This window comes from Etheostoma spectabile, unplaced genomic scaffold (genome assembly GCF_008692095.1).
Source record: "Etheostoma spectabile isolate EspeVRDwgs_2016 unplaced genomic scaffold, UIUC_Espe_1.0 scaffold00018353, whole genome shotgun sequence".
NCBI classification, from domain to species: Eukaryota; Metazoa; Chordata; class Actinopteri; order Perciformes; family Percidae; genus Etheostoma; species Etheostoma spectabile.
In genome coordinates, this window is record NW_022604220.1 from 23,598 (window position 1) to 40,670 (window position 17,073).

Consider the following 17,073-nt stretch of genomic DNA (forward strand, 5'->3'; position numbering starts at 1 on the left):
ACTATAATTAACACTTCTGTATTTTTTAGACTTCTTTGATTGTTTTGATCCAAATTGATTCCTTTATTTAACCTGTTGCCTGAGTCATGAATACTTTCTTTCCATGTTTCTATTTTTCATTACTCTAACTTTTTCTCACTTGGTTTTACCTCTGTCTTTACTGAGACTTGGGTGACTTGTCGTCTCTGTAAATTTGCATCATCCAGAATGTATTATTTAGTTATGATGTGGTCAAACTGAATGCATTTTGAACTGCTACTTGAATAGATGAACACTTTAAGATTGTTTATTTCAGGTCTAAATAAAGATGTTGCTTCCAAAAAAGAAGAAAAAATACTTGCGTCCTCTATACAGTTTCCTTGTCAGCTCTGCGTCCAGCAAAGAAGAAGGAGCTGCAGCAGCAGCGCCCTCTGCTGATAAAAAAGCTTACAGCACCGGGTATTCCCAGGCGGTCTCCCATCCAAGTACTGACCCGGCCCGACCCTGCTTAGCTTCCGAGATCGGACGAGATCGGGCGTGTTCAGGGTGGTATGGCCGTAAGCAAATGCACAGACTGAAAACAAGCTTTTTATACATGTGAAAACCGGAAGGTTCTCAAAGCTGTTGAATACACAGCTTGGGGTTGAGGAGTACTGAACTACATGTAATCACACCATTAGTACACGTACACATTTTCAAGTAGCTTGCCAGTCGTTCAACAACATTCACCTTGGAATCAAGCAGTTTAAATGCTTTTCGCTCTCTCTTTTGCACTATAATGAACACTTCTGTATTTTTTAGACTTCTTTGATTGTTTTGATCCAAATTGATTCCTTTATTTAACCTGTTGCCTGAGTCATGAATACTTTCTTTCCATGTTTCTATTTTTCATTACTCTAACTTTTTCTCACTTGGTTTTACCTCTGTCTTTACTGAGACTTGGGTGACTTGTCGTCTCTGTAAATTTGCATCATCCAGAATGTATTATTTAGTTATGATGTGGTCAAACTGAATGCATTTTGAACTGCTACTTGAATAGATGAACACTTTAAGATTGTTTATTTCAGGTCTAAATAAAGATGTTGCTTCCAAAAAAGAAGAAAAAATACTTGCGTCCTCTATACAGTTTCCTTGTCAGCTCTGCGTCCAGCAAAGAAGAAGCAGCTGCAGCGCCCTCTGCTGATAAAAAAGCTTACAGCACCGGGTATTCCCAGGCGGTCTCCCATCCAAGTACTGACCCGGCCCGACCCTGCTTAGCTTCCGAGATCGGACGAGATCGGGCGTGTTCAGGGTGGTATGGCCGTAAGCAAATGCACAGACTGAAAACAAGCTTTTTATACATGTGAAAACCGGAAGGTTCTCAAAGCTGTTGAATACACAGCTTGGGGTTGAGGAGTACTGAACTACATGTAATCACACCATTAGTGCACGTACACATTTTCAAGTAGCTTGCCAGTCGTTCAACAACATTCACCTTGGAATCAAGCAGTTTAAATGCTTTTCGCTCTCTCTTTTGCACTATAATGAACACTTCTGTATTTTTTAGACTTCTTTGATTGTTTTGATCCAAATTGATTCCTTTATTTAACCTGTTGCCTGAGTCATGAATACTTTCTTTCCATGTTTCTATTTTTCATTACTCTAACTTTTTCTCACTTGGTTTTACCTCTGTCTTTACTGAGACTTGGGTGACTTGTCGTCTCTGTAAATTTGCATCATCCAGAATGTATTATTTAGTTATGATGTGGTCAAACTGAATGCATTTTGAACTGCTACTTGAATAGATGAACACTTTAAGATTGTTTATTTCAGGTCTAAATAAAGATGTTGCTTCCAAAAAAGAAGAAAAAATACTTGCGTCCTCTATACAGTTTCCTTGTCAGCTCTGCGTCCAGCAAAGAAGAAGCAGCTGCAGCGCCCTCTGCTGATAAAAAAGCTTACAGCACCGGGTATTCCCAGGCGGTCTCCCATCCAAGTACTGACCCGGCCCGACCCTGCTTAGCTTCCGAGATCGGACGAGATCGGGCGTGTTCAGGGTGGTATGGCCGTAAGCGAATGCACAGACTGAAAACAAGCTTTTTATACATGTGAAAACCGGAAGGTTCTCAAAGCTGTTGAATACACAGCTTGGGGTTGAGGAGTACTGAACTACATGTAATCACACCATTAGTGCACGTACACATTTTCAAGTAGCTTGCCAGTCGTTCAACAACATTCACCTTGGAATCAAGCAGTTTAAATGCTTTTCGCTCTCTCTTTTGCACTATAATGAACACTTCTGTATTTTTTAGACTTCTTTGATTGTTTTGATCCAAATTGATTCCTTTATTTAACCTGTTGCCTGAGTCATGAATACTTTCTTTCCATGTTTCTATTTTTCATTACTCTAACTTTTTCTCACTTGGTTTTACCTCTGTCTTTACTGAGACTTGGGTGACTTGTCGTCTCTGTAAATTTGCATCATCCAGAATGTATTATTTAGTTATGATGTGGTCAAACTGAATGCATTTTGAACTGCTACTTGAATAGATGAACACTTTAAGATTGTTTATTTCAGGTCTAAGCAAAGAAGAAGGAGCTGCAGCAGCAGCGCCCTCTGCTGATAAAAAAGCTTACAGCACCGGGTATTCCCAGGCGGTCTCCCATCCAAGTACTGACCCGGCCCGACCCTGCTTAGCTTCCGAGATCGGACGAGATCGGGCGTGTTCAGGGTGGTATGGCCGTAAGCAAATGCACAGACTGAAAACAAGCTTTTTATACATGTGAAAACCGCAAGGTTCTCAAAGCTGTTGAATACACAGCTTGGGGTTGAGGAGTACTGAACTACATGTAATCACACCATTAGTACACGTACACATTTTAAGTAGCTTGCCAGTCGTTCAACAACAATCACCTTGGAATCAAGCAGTTTAAATGCTTTTCGCTCTCTCTTTTGCACTATAATTAACACTTCTGTATTTTTTAGACTTCTTTGATTGTTTTGATCCAAATTGATTCCTTTATTTAACCTGTTGCCTGAGTCATGAATACTTTCTTTCCATGTTTCTATTTTTCATTACTCTAACTTTTTCTCACTTGGTTTTACCTCTGTCTTTACTGAGACTTGGGTGACTTGTCGTCTCTGTAAATTTGCATCATCCAGAATGTATTATTTAGTTATGATGTGGTCAAACTGAATGCATTTTGAACTGCTACTTGAATAGATGAACACTTTAAGATTGTTTATTTCAGGTCTAAATAAAGATGTTGCTTCCAAAAAAGAAGAAAAAATACTTGCGTCCTCTATACAGTTTCCTTGTCAGCTCTGCGTCCAGCAAAGAAGAAGCAGCTGCAGCGCCCTCTGCTGATAAAAAGCTTACAGCACCGGGTATTCCCAGGCGGTCTCCCATCCAAGTACTGACCCGGCCCGACCCTGCTTAGCTTCCGAGATCGGACGAGATCGGGCGTGTTCAGGGTGGTATGGCCGTAAGCAAATGCACAGACTGAAAACAAGCTTTTTATACATGTGAAAACCGGAAGGTTCTCAAAGCTGTTGAATACACAGCTTGGGGTTGAGGAGTACTGAACTACATGTAATCACACCATTAGTGCACGTACACATTTTCAAGTAGCTTGCCAGTCGTTCAACAACATTCACCTTGGAATCAAGCAGTTTAAATGCTTTTCGCTCTCTCTTTTGCACTATAATGAACACTTCTGTATTTTTTAGACTTCTTTGATTGTTTTGATCCAAATTGATTCCTTTATTTAACCTGTTGCCTGAGTCATGAATACTTTCTTTCCATGTTTCTATTTTTCATTACTCTAACTTTTTCTCACTTGGTTTTACCTCTGTCTTTACTGAGACTTGGGTGACTTGTCGTCTCTGTAAATTTGCATCATCCAGAATGTATTATTTAGTTATGATGTGGTCAAACTGAATGCATTTTGAACTGCTACTTGAATAGATGAACACTTTAAGATTGTTTATTTCAGGTCTAAGCAAAGAAGAAGGAGCTGCAGCAGCAGCGCCCTCTGCTGATAAAAAAGCTTACAGCACCGGGTATTCCCAGGCGGTCTCCCATCCAAGTACTGACCCGGCCCGACCCTGCTTAGCTTCCGAGATCGGACGAGATCGGGCGTGTTCAGGGTGGTATGGCCGTAAGCAAATGCACAGACTGAAAACAAGCTTTTTATACATGTGAAAACCGGAAGGTTCTCAAAGCTGTTGAATACACAGCTTGGGGTTGAGGAGTACTGAACTACATGTAATCACACCATTAGTACACGTACACATTTTTAAGTAGCTTGCCAGTCGTTCAACAACAATCACCTTGGAATCAAGCAGTTTAAATGCTTTTCGCTCTCTCTTTTGCACTATAATTAACACTTCTGTATTTTTTAGACTTCTTTGATTGTTTTGATCCAAATTGATTCCTTTATTTAACCTGTTGCCTGAGACATGAATACTTTCTTTCCATGTTTCTATTTTTCATTACTCTAACTTTTTCTCACTTGGTTTTACCTCTGTCTTTACTGAGACTTGGGTGACTTGTCGTCTCTGTAAATTTGCATCATCCAGAATGTATTATTTAGTTATGATGTGGTCAAACTGAATGCATTTTGAACTGCTACTTGAATAGATGAACACTTTAAGATTGTTTATTTCAGGTCTAAATAAAGATGTTGCTTCCAAAAAAGAAGAAAAAATACTTGCGTCCTCTATACAGTTTCCTTGTCAGCTCTGCGTCCAGCAAAGAAGAAGCAGCAGCAGCGCCCTCTGCTGATAAAAAAGCTTACAGCACCGGGTATTCCCAGGCGGTCTCCCATCCAAGTACTGACCCGGCCCGACCCTGCTTAGCTTCCGAGATCGGACGAGATCGGGCGTGTTCAGGGTGGTATGGCCGTAAGCAAATGCACAGACTGAAAACAAGCTTTTTATACATGTGAAAACCGGAAGGTTCTCAAAGCTGTTGAATACACAGCTTGGGGTTGAGGAGTACTGAACTACATGTAATCACACCATTAGTGCACGTACACATTTTTAAGTAGCTTGCCAGTCGTTCAACAACAATCACCTTGGAATCAAGCAGTTTAAATGCTTTTCGCTCTCTCTTTTGCACTATAATGAACACTTCTGTATTTTTTAGACTTCTTTGATTGTTTTGATCCAAATTGATTCCTTTATTTAACCTGTTGCCTGAGTCATGAATACTTTCTTTCCATGTTTCTATTTTTCATTACTCTAACTTTTTCTCACTTGGTTTTACCTCTGTCTTTACTGAGACTTGGGTGACTTGTCGTCTCTGTAAATTTGCATCATCCAGAATGTATTATTTAGTTATGATGTGGTCAAACTGAATGCATTTTGAACTGCTACTTGAATAGATGAACACTTTAAGATTGTTTATTTCAGGTCTAAATAAAGATGTTGCTTCCAAAAAAGAAGAAAAAATACTTGCGTCCTCTATACAGTTTCCTTGTCAGCTCTGCGTCCAGCAAAGAAGAAGCAGCTGCAGCGCCCTCTGCTGATAAAAAAGCTTACAGCACCGGGTATTCCCAGGCGGTCTCCCATCCAAGTACTGACCCGGCCCGACCCTGCTTAGCTTCCGAGATCGGACGAGATCGGGCGTGTTCAGGGTGGTATGGCCGTAAGCAAATGCACAGACTGAAAACAAGCTTTTTATACATGTGAAAACCGGAAGGTTCTCAAAGCTGTTGAATACACAGCTTGGGGTTGAGGAGTACTGAACTACATGTAATCACACCATTAGTGCACGTACACATTTTCAAGTAGCTTGCCAGTCGTTCAACAACATTCACCTTGGAATCAAGCAGTTTAAATGCTTTTCGCTCTCTCTTTTGCACTATAATGAACACTTCTGTATTTTTTAGACTTCTTTGATTGTTTTGATCCAAATTGATTCCTTTATTTAACCTGTTGCCTGAGTCATGAATACTTTCTTTCCATGTTTCTATTTTTCATTACTCTAACTTTTTCTCACTTGGTTTTACCTCTGTCTTTACTGAGACTTGGGTGACTTGTCGTCTCTGTAAATTTGCATCATCCAGAATGTATTATTTAGTTATGATGTGGTCAAACTGAATGCATTTTGAACTGCTACTTGAATAGATGAACACTTTAAGATTGTTTATTTCAGGTCTAAATAAAGATGTTGCTTCCAAAAAAGAAGAAAAAATACTTGCGTCCTCTATACAGTTTCCTTGTCAGCTCTGCGTCCAGCAAAGAAGAAGGAGCTGCAGCAGCAGCGCCCTCTGCTGATAAAAAAGCTTACAGCACCGGGTATTCCCAGGCGGTCTCCCATCCAAGTACTGACCCGGCCCGACCCTGCTTAGCTTCCGAGATCGGACGAGATCGGGCGTGTTCAGGGTGGTATGGCCGTAAGCAAATGCACAGACTGAAAACAAGCTTTTTATACATGTGAAAACCGGAAGGTTCTCAAAGCTGTTGAATACACAGCTTGGGGTTGAGGAGTACTGAACTACATGTAATCACACCATTAGTACACGTACACATTTTTAAGTAGCTTGCCAGTCGTTCAACAACATCACCTTGGAATCAAGCAGTTTAAATGCTTTTCGCTCTCTCTTTTGCACTATAATGAACACTTCTGTATTTTTTAGACTTCTTTGATTGTTTTGATCCAAATTGATTCCTTTATTTAACCTGTTGCCTGAGTCATGAATACTTTCTTTCCATGTTTCTATTTTTCATTACTCTAACTTTTTCTCACTTGGTTTTACCTCTGTCTTTACTGAGACTTGGGTGACTTGTCGTCTCTGTAAATTTGCATCATCCAGAATGTATTATTTAGTTATGATGTGGTCAAACTGAATGCATTTTGAACTGCTACTTGAATAGATGAACACTTTAAGATTGTTTATTTCAGGTCTAAATAAAGATGTTGCTTCCAAAAAAGAAGAAAAAATACTTGCGTCCTCTATACAGTTTCCTTGTCAGCTCTGCGTCCAGCAAAGAAGAAGGAGCTGCAGCAGCAGCGCCCTCTGCTGATAAAAAAGCTTACAGCACCGGGTATTCCCAGGCGGTCTCCCATCCAAGTACTGACCCGGCCCGACCCTGCTTAGCTTCCGAGATCGGACGAGATCGGGCGTGTTCAGGGTGGTATGGCCGTAAGCAAATGCACAGACTGAAAACAAGCTTTTTATACATGTGAAAACCGGAAGGTTCTCAAAGCTGTTGAATACACAGCTTGGGGTTGAGGAGTACTGAACTACATGTAATCACACCATTAGTACACGTACACATTTTTAAGTAGCTTGCCAGTCGTTCAACAACAATCACCTTGGAATCAAGCAGTTTAAATGCTTTTCGCTCTCTCTTTTGCACTATAATTAACACTTCTGTATTTTTTAGACTTCTTTGATTGTTTTGATCCAAATTGATTCCTTTATTTAACCTGTTGCCTGAGTCATGAATACTTTCTTTCCATGTTTCTATTTTTCATTACTCTAACTTTTTCTCACTTGGTTTTACCTCTGTCTTTACTGAGACTTGGGTGACTTGTCGTCTCTGTAAATTTGCATCATCCAGAATGTATTATTTAGTTATGATGTGGTCAAACTGAATGCATTTTGAACTGCTACTTGAATAGATGAACACTTTAAGATTGTTTATTTCAGGTCTAAATAAAGATGTTGCTTCCAAAAAAGAAGAAAAAATACTTGCGTCCTCTATACAGTTTCCTTGTCAGCTCTGCGTCCAGCAAAGAAGAAGGAGCTGCAGCAGCAGCGCCCTCTGCTGATAAAAAGCTTACAGCACCGGGTATTCCCAGGCGGTCTCCCATCCAAGTACTGACCCGGCCCGACCCTGCTTAGCTTCCGAGATCGGACGAGATCGGGCGTGTTCAGGGTGGTATGGCCGTAAGCAAATGCACAGACTGAAAACAAGCTTTTTATACATGTGAAAACCGGAAGGTTCTCAAAGCTGTTGAATACACAGCTTGGGGTTGAGGAGTACTGAACTACATGTAATCACACCATTAGTGCACGTACACATTTTTAAGTAGCTTGCCAGTCGTTCAACAACAATCACCTTGGAATCAAGCAGTTTAAATGCTTTTCGCTCTCTCTTTTGCACTATAATGAACACTTCTGTATTTTTTAGACTTCTTTGATTGTTTTGATCCAAATTGATTCCTTTATTTAACCTGTTGCCTGAGTCATGAATACTTTCTTTCCATGTTTCTATTTTTCATTACTCTAACTTTTTCTCACTTGGTTTTACCTCTGTCTTTACTGAGACTTGGGTGACTTGTCGTCTCTGTAAATTTGCATCATCCAGAATGTATTATTTAGTTATGATGTGGTCAAACTGAATGCATTTTGAACTGCTACTTGAATAGATGAACACTTTAAGATTGTTTATTTCAGGTCTAAGCAAAGAAGAAGGAGCTGCAGCAGCAGCGCCCTCTGCTGATAAAAAAGCTTACAGCACCGGGTATTCCCAGGCGGTCTCCCATCCAAGTACTGACCCGGCCCGACCCTGCTTAGCTTCCGAGATCGGACGAGATCGGGCGTGTTCAGGGTGGTATGGCCGTAAGCAAATGCACAGACTGAAAACAAGCTTTTTATACATGTGAAAACCGGAAGGTTCTCAAAGCTGTTGAATACACAGCTTGGGGTTGAGGAGTACTGAACTACATGTAATCACACCATTAGTACACGTACACATTTTTAAGTAGCTTGCCAGTCGTTCAACAACAATCACCTTGGAATCAAGCAGTTTAAATGCTTTTCGCTCTCTCTTTTGCACTATAATTAACACTTCTGTATTTTTTAGACTTCTTTGATTGTTTTGATCCAAATTGATTCCTTTATTTAACCTGTTGCCTGAGTCATGAATACTTTCTTTCCATGTTTCTATTTTTCATTACTCTAACTTTTTCTCACTTGGTTTTACCTCTGTCTTTACTGAGACTTGGGTGACTTGTCGTCTCTGTAAATTTGCATCATCCAGAATGTATTATTTAGTTATGATGTGGTCAAACTGAATGCATTTTGAACTGCTACTTGAATAGATGAACACTTTAAGATTGTTTATTTCAGGTCTAAATAAAGATGTTGCTTCCAAAAAAGAAGAAAAAATACTTGCGTCCTCTATACAGTTTCCTTGTCAGCTCTGCGTCCAGCAAAGAAGAAGGAGCTGCAGCAGCAGCGCCCTCTGCTGATAAAAAAGCTTACAGCACCGGGTATTCCCAGGCGGTCTCCCATCCAAGTACTGACCCGGCCCGACCCTGCTTAGCTTCCGAGATCGGACGAGATCGGGCGTGTTCAGGGTGGTATGGCCGTAAGCAAATGCACAGACTGAAAACAAGCTTTTTATACATGTGAAAACCGGAAGGTTCTCAAAGCTGTTGAATACACAGCTTGGGGTTGAGGAGTACTGAACTACATGTAATCACACCATTAGTGCACGTACACATTTTCAAGTAGCTTGCCAGTCGTTCAACAACATTCACCTTGGAATCAAGCAGTTTAAATGCTTTTCGCTCTCTCTTTTGCACTATAATGAACACTTCTGTATTTTTTAGACTTCTTTGATTGTTTTGATCCAAATTGATTCCTTTATTTAACCTGTTGCCTGAGTCACGAATACTTTCTTTTCATGTTTCTATTTTTCATTACTCTAACTTTTTCTCACTTGGTTTTACCTCTGTCTTTACTGAGACTTGGGTGACTTGTCGTCTCTGTAAATTTGCATCATCCAGAATGTATTATTTAGTTATGATGTGGTCAAACTGAATGCATTTTGAACTGCTACTTGAATAGATGAACACTTTAAGATTGTTTATTTCAGGTCTAAATAAAGATGTTGCTTCCAAAAAAGAAGAAAAAATACTTGCGTCCTCTATACAGTTTCCTTGTCAGCTCTGCGTCCAGCAAAGAAGAAGCAGCTGCAGCGCCCTCTGCTGATAAAAAAGCTTACAGCACCGGGTATTCCCAGGCGGTCTCCCATCCAAGTACTGACCCGGCCCGACCCTGCTTAGCTTCCGAGATCGGACGAGATCGGGCGTGTTCAGGGTGGTATGGCCGTAAGCAAATGCACAGACTGAAAACAAGCTTTTTATACATGTGAAAACCGGAAGGTTCTCAAAGCTGTTGAATACACAGCTTGGGGTTGAGGAGTACTGAACTACATGTAATCACACCATTAGTGCACGTACACATTTTCAAGTAGCTTGCCAGTCGTTCAACAACATTCACCTTGGAATCAAGCAGTTTAAATGCTTTTCGCTCTCTCTTTTGCACTATAATGAACACTTCTGTATTTTTTAGACTTCTTTGATTGTTTTGATCCAAATTGATTCCTTTATTTAACCTGTTGCCTGAGTCATGAATACTTTCTTTCCATGTTTCTATTTTTCATTACTCTAACTTTTTCTCACTTGGTTTTACCTCTGTCTTTACTGAGACTTGGGTGACTTGTCGTCTCTGTAAATTTGCATCATCCAGAATGTATTATTTAGTTATGATGTGGTCAAACTGAATGCATTTTGAACTGCTACTTGAATAGATGAACACTTTAAGATTGTTTATTTCAGGTCTAAATAAAGATGTTGCTTCCAAAAAAGAAGAAAAAATACTTGCGTCCTCTATACAGTTTCCTTGTCAGCTCTGCGTCCAGCAAAGAAGAAGCAGCTGCAGCGCCCTCTGCTGATAAAAAGCTTACAGCACCGGGTATTCCCAGGCGGTCTCCCATCCAAGTACTGACCCGGCCCGACCCTGCTTAGCTTCCGAGATCGGACGAGATCGGGCGTGTTCAGGGTGGTATGGCCGTAAGCAAATGCACAGACTGAAAACAAGCTTTTTATACATGTGAAAACCGGAAGGTTCTCAAAGCTGTTGAATACACAGCTTGGGGTTGAGCAGTACTGAACTACATGTAATCACACCATTAGTACACGTACACATTTTCAAGTAGCTTGCCAGTCGTTCAACAACATTCACCTTGGAATCAAGCAGTTTAAATGCTTTTCGCTCTCTCTTTTGCACTATAATTAACACTTCTGTATTTTTTAGACTTCTTTGATTGTTTTGATCCAAATTGATTCCTTTATTTAACCTGTTGCCTGAGTCATGAATACTTTCTTTCCATGTTTCTATTTTTCATTACTCTAACTTTTTCTCACTTGGTTTTACCTCTGTCTTTACTGAGACTTGGGTGACTTGTCGTCTCTGTAAATTTGCATCATCCAGAATGTATTATTTAGTTATGATGTGGTCAAACTGAATGCATTTTGAACTGCTACTTGAATAGATGAACACTTTAAGATTGTTTATTTCAGGTCTAAGCAAAGAAGAAGGAGCTGCAGCAGCAGCGCCCTCTGCTGATAAAAAAGCTTACAGCACCGGGTATTCCCAGGCGGTCTCCCATCCAAGTACTGACCCGGCCCGACCCTGCTTAGCTTCCGAGATCGGACGAGATCGGGCGTGTTCAGGGTGGTATGGCCGTAAGCAAATGCACAGACTGAAAACAAGCTTTTTATACATGTGAAAACCGCAAGGTTCTCAAAGCTGTTGAATACACAGCTTGGGGTTGAGGAGTACTGAACTACATGTAATCACACCATTAGTACACGTACACATTTTTAAGTAGCTTGCCAGTCGTTCAACAACAATCACCTTGGAATCAAGCAGTTTAAATGCTTTTCGCTCTCTCTTTTGCACTATAATTAACACTTCTGTATTTTTTAGACTTCTTTGATTGTTTTGATCCAAATTGATTCCTTTATTTAACCTGTTGCCTGAGACATGAATACTTTCTTTCCATGTTTCTATTTTTCATTACTCTAACTTTTTCTCACTTGGTTTTACCTCTGTCTTTACTGAGACTTGGGTGACTTGTCGTCTCTGTAAATTTGCATCATCCAGAATGTATTATTTAGTTATGATGTGGTCAAACTGAATGCATTTTGAACTGCTACTTGAATAGATGAACACTTTAAGATTGTTTATTTCAGGTCTAAATAAAGATGTTGCTTCCAAAAAAGAAGAAAAAATACTTGCGTCCTCTATACAGTTTCCTTGTCAGCTCTGCGTCCAGCAAAGAAGAAGCAGCTGCAGCGCCCTCTGCTGATAAAAAAGCTTACAGCACCGGGTATTCCCAGGCGGTCTCCCATCCAAGTACTGACCCGGCCCGACCCTGCTTAGCTTCCGAGATCGGACGAGATCGGGCGTGTTCAGGGTGGTATGGCCGTAAGCAAATGCACAGACTGAAAACAAGCTTTTTATACATGTGAAAACCGGAAGGTTCTCAAAGCTGTTGAATACACAGCTTGGGGTTGAGGAGTACTGAACTACATGTAATCACACCATTAGTGCACGTACACATTTTCAAGTAGCTTGCCAGTCGTTCAACAACATTCACCTTGGAATCAAGCAGTTTAAATGCTTTTCGCTCTCTCTTTTGCACTATAATGAACACTTCTGTATTTTTTAGACTTCTTTGATTGTTTTGATCCAAATTGATTCCTTTATTTAACCTGTTGCCTGAGTCATGAATACTTTCTTTCCATGTTTCTATTTTTCATTACTCTAACTTTTTCTCACTTGGTTTTACCTCTGTCTTTACTGAGACTTGGGTGACTTGTCGTCTCTGTAAATTTGCATCATCCAGAATGTATTATTTAGTTATGATGTGGTCAAACTGAATGCATTTTGAACTGCTACTTGAATAGATGAACACTTTAAGATTGTTTATTTCAGGTCTAAATAAAGATGTTGCTTCCAAAAAAGAAGAAAAAACTTGCGTCCTCTATACAGTTTCCTTGTCAGCTCTGCGTCCAGCAAAGAAGAAGCTGCAGCAGCAGCGCCCTCTGCTGATAAAAAGCTTACAGCACCGGGTATTCCCAGGCGGTCTCCCATCCAAGTACTGACCCGGCCCGACCCTGCTTAGCTTCCGAGATCGGACGAGATCGGGCGTGTTCAGGGTGGTATGGCCGTAAGCAAATGCACAGACTGAAAACAAGCTTTTTATACATGTGAAAACCGGAAGGTTCTCAAAGCTGTTGAATACACAGCTTGGGGTTGAGGAGTACTGAACTACATGTAATCACACCATTAGTACACGTACACATTTTTAAGTAGCTTGCCAGTCGTTCAACAACAATCACCTTGGAATCAAGCAGTTTAAATGCTTTTCGCTCTCTCTTTTGCACTATAATGAACACTTCTGTATTTTTTAGACTTCTTTGATTGTTTTGATCCAAATTGATTCCTTTATTTAACCTGTTGCCTGAGTCACGAATACTTTCTTTTCATGTTTCTATTTTTCATTACTCTAACTTTTTCTCACTTGGTTTTACCTCTGTCTTTACTGAGACTTGGGTGACTTGTCGTCTCTGTAAATTTGCATCATCCAGAATGTATTATTTAGTTATGATGTGGTCAAACTGAATGCATTTTGAACTGCTACTTGAATAGATGAACACTTTAAGATTGTTTATTTCAGGTCTAAATAAAGATGTTGCTTCCAAAAAAGAAGAAAAAATACTTGCGTCCTCTATACAGTTTCCTTGTCAGCTCTGCGTCCAGCAAAGAAGAAGGAGCTGCAGCAGCAGCGCCCTCTGCTGATAAAAAAGCTTACAGCACCGGGTATTCCCAGGCGGTCTCCCATCCAAGTACTGACCCGGCCCGACCCTGCTTAGCTTCCGAGATCGGACGAGATCGGGCGTGTTCAGGGTGGTATGGCCGTAAGCAAATGCACAGACTGAAAACAAGCTTTTTATACATGTGAAAACCGGAAGGTTCTCAAAGCTGTTGAATACACAGCTTGGGGTTGAGGAGTACTGAACTACATGTAATCACACCATTAGTACACGTACACATTTTTAAGTAGCTTGCCAGTCGTTCAACAACAATCACCTTGGAATCAAGCAGTTTAAATGCTTTTCGCTCTCTCTTTTGCACTATAATTAACACTTCTGTATTTTTTAGACTTCTTTGATTGTTTTGATCCAAATTGATTCCTTTATTTAACCTGTTGCCTGAGTCATGAATACTTTCTTTCCATGTTTCTATTTTTCATTACTCTAACTTTTTCTCACTTGGTTTTACCTCTGTCTTTACTGAGACTTGGGTGACTTGTCGTCTCTGTAAATTTGCATCATCCAGAATGTATTATTTAGTTATGATGTGGTCAAACTGAATGCATTTTGAACTGCTACTTGAATAGATGAACACTTTAAGATTGTTTATTTCAGGTCTAAATAAAGATGTTGCTTCCAAAAAAGAAGAAAAAATACTTGCGTCCTCTATACAGTTTCCTTGTCAGCTCTGCGTCCAGCAAAGAAGAAGGAGCTGCAGCAGCAGCGCCCTCTGCTGATAACAAAGCTTACAGCACCGGGTATTCCCAGGCGGTCTCCCATCCAAGTACTGACCCGGCCCGACCCTGCTTAGCTTCCGAGATCGGGCGTGTTCAGGGTGGTATGGCCGTAAGCAAATGCACAGACTGAAAACAAGCTTTTTATACATGTGAAAACCGGAAGGTTCTCAAAGCTGTTGAATACACAGCTTGGGGTTGAGGAGTACTGAACTACATGTAATCACACCATTAGTGCACGTACACATTTTTAAGTAGCTTGCCAGTCGTTCAACAACAATCACCTTGGAATCAAGCAGTTTAAATGCTTTTCGCTCTCTCTTTTGCACTATAATGAACACTTCTGTATTTTTTAGACTTCTTTGATTGTTTTGATCCAAATTGATTCCTTTATTTAACCTGTTGCCTGAGTCACGAATACTTTCTTTTCATGTTTCTATTTTTCATTACTCTAACTTTTTCTAACTTGGTTTTACCTCTGTCTTTACTGAGACTTGGGTGACTTGTCGTCTCTGTAAATTTGCATCATCCAGAATGTATTATTTAGTTATGATGTGGTCAAACTGAATGCATTTTGAACTGCTACTTGAATAGATGAACACTTTAAGATTGTTTATTTCAGGTCTAAATAAAGATGTTGCTTCCAAAAAAGAAGAAAAAATACTTGCGTCCTCTATACAGTTTCCTTGTCAGCTCTGCGTCCAGCAAAGAAGAAGCAGCTGCAGCGCCCTCTGCTGATAAAAAAGCTTACAGCACCGGGTATTCCCAGGCGGTCTCCCATCCAAGTACTGACCCGGCCCGACCCTGCTTAGCTTCCGAGATCGGACGAGATCGGGCGTGTTCAGGGTGGTATGGCCGTAAGCGAATGCACAGACTGAAAACAAGCTTTTTATACATGTGAAAACCGGAAGGTTCTCAAAGCTGTTGAATACACAGCTTGGGGTTGAGGAGTACTGAACTACATGTAATCACACCATTAGTGCACGTACACATTTTCAAGTAGCTTGCCAGTCGTTCAACAACATTCACCTTGGAATCAAGCAGTTTAAATGCTTTTCGCTCTCTCTTTTGCACTATAATGAACACTTCTGTATTTTTTAGACTTCTTTGATTGTTTTGATCCAAATTGATTCCTTTATTTAACCTGTTGCCTGAGTCATGAATACTTTCTTTCCATGTTTCTATTTTTCATTACTCTAACTTTTTCTCACTTGGTTTTACCTCTGTCTTTACTGAGACTTGGGTGACTTGTCGTCTCTGTAAATTTGCATCATCCAGAATGTATTATTTAGTTATGATGTGGTCAAACTGAATGCATTTTGAACTGCTACTTGAATAGATGAACACTTTAAGATTGTTTATTTCAGGTCTAAGCAAAGAAGAAGGAGCTGCAGCAGCAGCGCCCTCTGCTGATAAAAAAGCTTACAGCACCGGGTATTCCCAGGCGGTCTCCCATCCAAGTACTGACCCGGCCCGACCCTGCTTAGCTTCCGAGATCGGACGAGATCGGGCGTGTTCAGGGTGGTATGGCCGTAAGCGAATGCACAGACTGAAAACAAGCTTTTTATACATGTGAAAACCGGAAGGTTCTCAAAGCTGTTGAATACACAGCTTGGGGTTGAGGAGTACTGAACTACATGTAATCACACCATTAGTGCACGTACACATTTTCAAGTAGCTTGCCAGTCGTTCAACAACATTCACCTTGGAATCAAGCAGTTTAAATGCTTTTCGCTCTCTCTTTTGCACTATAATGAACACTTCTGTATTTTTTAGACTTCTTTGATTGTTTTGATCCAAATTGATTCCTTTATTTAACCTGTTGCCTGAGTCATGAATACTTTCTTTCCATGTTTCTATTTTTCATTACTCTAACTTTTTCTCACTTGGTTTTACCTCTGTCTTTACTGAGACTTGGGTGACTTGTCGTCTCTGTAAATTTGCATCATCCAGAATGTATTATTTAGTTATGATGTGGTCAAACTGAATGCATTTTGAACTGCTACTTGAATAGATGAACACTTTAAGATTGTTTATTTCAGGTCTAAGCAAAGAAGAAGGAGCTGCAGCAGCAGCGCCCTCTGCTGATAAAAAAGCTTACAGCACCGGGTATTCCCAGGCGGTCTCCCATCCAAGTACTGACCCGGCCCGACCCTGCTTAGCTTCCGAGATCGGACGAGATCGGGCGTGTTCAGGGTGGTATGGCCGTAAGCAAATGCACAGACTGAAAACAAGCTTTTTATACATGTGAAAACCGGAAGGTTCTCAAAGCTGTTGAATACACAGCTTGGGGTTGAGGAGTACTGAACTACATGTAATCACACCATTAGTACACGTACACATTTTTAAGTAGCTTGCCAGTCGTTCAACAACATTCACCTTGGAATCAAGCAGTTTAAATGCTTTTCGCTCTCTCTTTTGCACTATAATTAACACTTCTGTATTTTTTAGACTTCTTTGATTGTTTTGATCCAAATTGATTCCTTTATTTAACCTGTTGCCTGAGTCATGAATACTTTCTTTCCATGTTTCTATTTTTCATTACTCTAACTTTTTCTCACTTGGTTTTACCTCTGTCTTTACTGAGACTTGGGTGACTTGTCGTCTCTGTAAATTTGCATCATCCAGAATGTATTATTTAGTTATGATGTGGTCAAACTGAATGCATTTTGAACTGCTACTTGAATAGATGAACACTTTAAGATTGTTTATTTCAGGTCTAAATAAAGATGTTGCTTCCAAAAAGAAGAAAA

The 17,073-nt window shown here is 40.2% G+C and overlaps 22 non-coding genes and 1 pseudogene across 22 annotated transcripts; all 23 read right to left on the reverse strand.

The window, feature by feature from the left end:
• Positions 1-423: 423 nt before the first annotated feature.
• LOC116680267 (5S ribosomal RNA) lies at positions 424-542 on the reverse strand. The gene has a single exon (XR_004329707.1). It is a non-coding gene; the product is annotated as a 5S ribosomal RNA (ribosomal RNA).
• A 626-nt stretch (positions 543-1,168) lies between these two features.
• Positions 1,169-1,287, reverse strand: LOC116680268 (5S ribosomal RNA). The gene has a single exon (XR_004329708.1). It is a non-coding gene; the product is annotated as a 5S ribosomal RNA (ribosomal RNA).
• A 626-nt stretch (positions 1,288-1,913) lies between these two features.
• Positions 1,914-2,032, reverse strand: LOC116680270 (5S ribosomal RNA). Its single transcript, XR_004329710.1, has one exon. It is a non-coding gene; the product is annotated as a 5S ribosomal RNA (ribosomal RNA).
• Positions 2,033-2,588: 556 nt separating this feature from the next.
• Positions 2,589-2,707, reverse strand: LOC116680271 (5S ribosomal RNA). The gene has a single exon (XR_004329711.1). It is a non-coding gene; the product is annotated as a 5S ribosomal RNA (ribosomal RNA).
• A 624-nt stretch (positions 2,708-3,331) lies between these two features.
• LOC116680272 (5S ribosomal RNA) lies at positions 3,332-3,450 on the reverse strand. The gene has a single exon (XR_004329712.1). It is a non-coding gene; the product is annotated as a 5S ribosomal RNA (ribosomal RNA).
• Positions 3,451-4,006: 556 nt separating this feature from the next.
• On the reverse strand, positions 4,007-4,125 carry LOC116680273 (5S ribosomal RNA). Its single transcript, XR_004329713.1, has one exon. It is a non-coding gene; the product is annotated as a 5S ribosomal RNA (ribosomal RNA).
• Positions 4,126-4,751: 626 nt separating this feature from the next.
• On the reverse strand, positions 4,752-4,870 carry LOC116680274 (5S ribosomal RNA). The gene has a single exon (XR_004329714.1). It is a non-coding gene; the product is annotated as a 5S ribosomal RNA (ribosomal RNA).
• A 626-nt stretch (positions 4,871-5,496) lies between these two features.
• LOC116680275 (5S ribosomal RNA) lies at positions 5,497-5,615 on the reverse strand. Its single transcript, XR_004329715.1, has one exon. It is a non-coding gene; the product is annotated as a 5S ribosomal RNA (ribosomal RNA).
• A 632-nt stretch (positions 5,616-6,247) lies between these two features.
• Positions 6,248-6,366, reverse strand: LOC116680276 (5S ribosomal RNA). The gene has a single exon (XR_004329716.1). It is a non-coding gene; the product is annotated as a 5S ribosomal RNA (ribosomal RNA).
• A 631-nt stretch (positions 6,367-6,997) lies between these two features.
• LOC116680277 (5S ribosomal RNA) lies at positions 6,998-7,116 on the reverse strand. The gene has a single exon (XR_004329717.1). It is a non-coding gene; the product is annotated as a 5S ribosomal RNA (ribosomal RNA).
• A 631-nt stretch (positions 7,117-7,747) lies between these two features.
• Positions 7,748-7,866, reverse strand: LOC116680278 (5S ribosomal RNA). Its single transcript, XR_004329718.1, has one exon. It is a non-coding gene; the product is annotated as a 5S ribosomal RNA (ribosomal RNA).
• A 556-nt stretch (positions 7,867-8,422) lies between these two features.
• LOC116680280 (5S ribosomal RNA) lies at positions 8,423-8,541 on the reverse strand. Its single transcript, XR_004329719.1, has one exon. It is a non-coding gene; the product is annotated as a 5S ribosomal RNA (ribosomal RNA).
• Positions 8,542-9,173: 632 nt separating this feature from the next.
• On the reverse strand, positions 9,174-9,292 carry LOC116680282 (5S ribosomal RNA). The gene has a single exon (XR_004329721.1). It is a non-coding gene; the product is annotated as a 5S ribosomal RNA (ribosomal RNA).
• A 626-nt stretch (positions 9,293-9,918) lies between these two features.
• LOC116680283 (5S ribosomal RNA) lies at positions 9,919-10,037 on the reverse strand. The gene has a single exon (XR_004329722.1). It is a non-coding gene; the product is annotated as a 5S ribosomal RNA (ribosomal RNA).
• A 625-nt stretch (positions 10,038-10,662) lies between these two features.
• LOC116680284 (5S ribosomal RNA) lies at positions 10,663-10,781 on the reverse strand. The gene has a single exon (XR_004329723.1). It is a non-coding gene; the product is annotated as a 5S ribosomal RNA (ribosomal RNA).
• A 556-nt stretch (positions 10,782-11,337) lies between these two features.
• LOC116680285 (5S ribosomal RNA) lies at positions 11,338-11,456 on the reverse strand. Its single transcript, XR_004329724.1, has one exon. It is a non-coding gene; the product is annotated as a 5S ribosomal RNA (ribosomal RNA).
• Positions 11,457-12,082: 626 nt separating this feature from the next.
• Positions 12,083-12,201, reverse strand: LOC116680286 (5S ribosomal RNA). Its single transcript, XR_004329725.1, has one exon. It is a non-coding gene; the product is annotated as a 5S ribosomal RNA (ribosomal RNA).
• Positions 12,202-12,827: 626 nt separating this feature from the next.
• LOC116680287 (5S ribosomal RNA) lies at positions 12,828-12,946 on the reverse strand. Its single transcript, XR_004329726.1, has one exon. It is a non-coding gene; the product is annotated as a 5S ribosomal RNA (ribosomal RNA).
• A 632-nt stretch (positions 12,947-13,578) lies between these two features.
• LOC116680288 (5S ribosomal RNA) lies at positions 13,579-13,697 on the reverse strand. Its single transcript, XR_004329727.1, has one exon. It is a non-coding gene; the product is annotated as a 5S ribosomal RNA (ribosomal RNA).
• Positions 13,698-14,329: 632 nt separating this feature from the next.
• Positions 14,330-14,438, reverse strand: LOC116680246 (uncharacterized; annotated as a pseudogene).
• A 626-nt stretch (positions 14,439-15,064) lies between these two features.
• Positions 15,065-15,183, reverse strand: LOC116680289 (5S ribosomal RNA). Its single transcript, XR_004329728.1, has one exon. It is a non-coding gene; the product is annotated as a 5S ribosomal RNA (ribosomal RNA).
• Positions 15,184-15,739: 556 nt separating this feature from the next.
• LOC116680290 (5S ribosomal RNA) lies at positions 15,740-15,858 on the reverse strand. Its single transcript, XR_004329729.1, has one exon. It is a non-coding gene; the product is annotated as a 5S ribosomal RNA (ribosomal RNA).
• Positions 15,859-16,414: 556 nt separating this feature from the next.
• Positions 16,415-16,533, reverse strand: LOC116680291 (5S ribosomal RNA). The gene has a single exon (XR_004329730.1). It is a non-coding gene; the product is annotated as a 5S ribosomal RNA (ribosomal RNA).
• Between the last annotated feature and the right edge of the window lie 540 nt (positions 16,534-17,073).